A 3,510-nucleotide genomic window follows, 5' to 3' on the forward strand; every position below is an offset into this window, starting at 1 on the left:
CATTCTTTCGTAGAGTTTGTGTATACCATGGTCTGTTTCATGATCATGTTCAATAATACACAAATATTTTCTACAGATCAATAATTTTTCTAAAACATGTTCTTAATGATTGTGTAATATCCCATTTTATTAATATGTGAAATTATGTTTCACAACTTTTTATGGTTAACATCTCAGTTCTTTCTAACTTGGGGGCAAATTTCCATGGTGCTTTAATACATTATATATGTATCAGCAGTTTGTGAAGGAAGACTGGTCTCATGAGGGCAGTGATTTAGCAGTTAGCCAAGAATTAGAGGGTAAATATGGCTGAGAAATACTGGGGAAAGGAAAATCTGTTCCAGGCCATTATCATTTTTTATATAATGCTTTCTAATATAATGTATTCTAATAAAATGCTTCAAAAATGGTGGCAGAAAAATGGACAATTAAGGACAGATGGAAGAAATATTAAAAACAGAACCTATTTAAATAGCAACTGATTTTATGGGAATTTAAAGTCAATATTTTAAGAGTAGTAGCATTTTTAGATAACACTGTCTTCACACTTATCCTTAAAATATCTATTTTTAAGCATTTTTTCAGGTAGTAATGTCTCCTAATTACTTAAAAAGAGATTGTTTTTATAGAGTATAAAATAAACCAGAGGAAATATTTTCTAAAGCAATTATATATAATGAAAAACACAATTTGTATAATTTTTACTGCTTATAAGAAATTCTCTTAGTCTCAAAATGGTTTTCCCTTCCTTTCAATTTGTATTTCTTTTTTACTTATATGCATAGGGTAATCAAAAGTACAGTGAATATTTAAACTTCTAAAAAATCTAGTACAGTAGAAGACACATTGCCAATAATGCCCTCTCAAAACATTCCCCTCACTTTGAACACACTTAATCCTTTTATTCTTGCCATTTTCTGAAACAGGAAGGCTTTCTTTTGTGGGTGTTTTTTACTAGATACAGTAAAAAATATGGTGAATGCTGCTGCCAAGTCCATCCATGGGAGGTAGGCTCATTAATATGTTACAATGTGCCTCCATCTACCTCAGTCAACAGATTTGCAACTGTGTGACATTTGTTTGTTTTTTTTTTTTTTTTGAAAGTCAAAATACCCATGAAAAATAGTGTTTTGAATGGATTCAGGACACTCAAACAGCGACGACAGCATAACTAAAGATATAAAAGAGGACGTCTAGACCTGCTTCGATAATGGCAAGAACAGTTAAACCTTTAGGCTAAGATCAAGTGTAAATCAAAGGGGAGAGTCTTGAGGGGAGTTTATTATAACAGGTTATTTTTTTTAATTTGAAATTCACTATAGTTTTCAATCCTGCTGCATATTTATTATTTAATGATACAGCAAACATAGGACTATTTTAAGCTTTACTTATTATCTAGCATTTAATCCTTTTTAAAGGTTTATTTATTTATATATTTGGTACAGGGTCTTGCTATGAAGCTCGGACTCATAGTGATCCTCCTGTGTCAGCCTCCACAATGCTGGGGTAAATAATTGTTGAATAGTGAATTGACCGTAGTGTATATAATTTTGTTCTACTTCTTTCTTGGTTACAAACCAGTTAATAACAAAGGCCATGGCATTGTATGCAATCAGCTGTGAGTCCTGGACCTCCACTTGTCTCTTTGTCTACTGAGACTCCCCATAAATCAGGAGAAGAAGCAGAGTCATTTGTTTTCAAAGAAAAAAATAAAAAGACCTGGGTATATTATAGCTTTTAGTAGATCAGGCATTGGGTAGGAAAAAACTTGATGAGAACAATAAAGGAACCACAGGTACGGGACCACAATCAACTGCCCTTTGGAGAGAATTGTGAGTACATAATATGCATTTCATCCTCTTATATTCTCTCATGTTCGTGCTCATTTGTTCTTCCTCTTTGACCCAATGCTACAGCAGCTACAGAGTTCCCTCCTTTCTTTGTTCTTAAGCAACTGTTACATTTCTAGTAGCTCTGCCAAACAATGCTGGTTGTGTCCAGGGAGAAAGTACAAGAATCTGTCAAAAGCAGTCACGCTTTGAAGGGTGTAAGATTGATTCCCCTTTATTCTGCTAATTGTAAACCTTGTCAGCTTTGTGAATCACCCTTTCCCAATTCCAATTCTTAAGTAAGGGTGGGTTCCCAGCTCCAGGCCTGGGCACAGGACCAAGGTCTGGCTAGCGAGTACATCAGGAGCGTTACAGGAATACATAAGTACCTGATGACCTGATGCCTCAAATATGTTCAGTGATTTTTACTCCCTGAAAGATTTCTGTCAGGGTTAAGTGAGGCTGTCTCTCTGATAGATTTGTTGGCCTACAGTGTTAAATAAGCCTGAAGGTTCTAGGCACTGACCCGTGTGTCAGTGAAGTTGAAACACAAAAGAAAGTAGGGCCAAGGGAATGAGACTTTGGCCAGATGTTCTCATTGAGTAGACTCAGCCAAATTCCAGAGCAAAATTTAATTCTGGACCTTTTACTTATAAAATTTAGTGCATTTTTCAATTTTTCCAAAACTATTTGAGTCAACTTTTTCTCACTTAGGATAAAAAGAGTTCTTAGGGAATAAAGGGTCTATTTCTCATATAATATTTCTTCCAGATCCTTATCCAGCAGTGGTCTGGAGCCAGCTGAAAACACGGACAGGGTAGGAACTGAGAACATATATCCTAGCAGTAGCTAATGCAAGAAAAGAGGACCCAAAATGTTACATCCATGTGCTTGAGGAGACGAGAGAAGTTCCTGCATTCCTCTGCAGCTCCTGCCCCTACCTAGTACAATTGATGGGGCATACATGCAGGAGAACACATACATGGCATTACCTGAAGCTATGTTGAGTCCATTTTTTTTAATGTATTTAGTACAGGGACTACAGATTCTCACTACACAGACTGGACTCATGGTGATCCTCCTGTTTTCAGCCTCCCAAGTGCTGGGATTACAGGCACGTGCTACCACACTCAGTCTCAATCACCATCTCAGTGCACCCCAGGGGCGTAGCTGACACAGCACACCGGGAATCGAACCCCAGTACCTGTGTTTGCATAAGCAGGCACTTTAATCCACTGAGCTATCTGGCTGGCCCTTGAGTCCAGTTTTTATAAGTCTAAGCTCTATTTTGATAAACTTACTTCCTATAAAATTCTCCTAGATCCTTTCAGTAAGTCCTTTTATTACATTCTAAATGATGTCTGGTTTCTGTTCCTCATAACCACCCCCTGAATTTCATAGATATATACAGGTAGGTCCATTTTCTCAAGTAGTCTTTTTCATAATATCAGCCATGGTATAAAATACATGTTTTTGTAAGTAAAAGTGTAGAGATTAACACAGGAGAAAATAGTATGAGAGACGTTCAGATCTACAAGTGTTCTCAGTGCTTGCTATATTGAGGGTACTGTAACAGGCACCCATCCATTTTCTTTTCTTCTTCTTCTTCTTCTTCTTCTTCTTCTTCTTCTTCTTCTTCTTCTTCTTCTTCTTCTTCTTCTTCTTCTTCTTCTTCTTCTTC

The sequence above is a fragment of the Octodon degus genome, unplaced genomic scaffold, assembly GCF_000260255.1.
Source record: "Octodon degus isolate 3935 unplaced genomic scaffold, OctDeg1.0 scaffold00169, whole genome shotgun sequence".
In the NCBI taxonomy this organism is placed as follows: Eukaryota; Metazoa; Chordata; class Mammalia; order Rodentia; family Octodontidae; genus Octodon; species Octodon degus.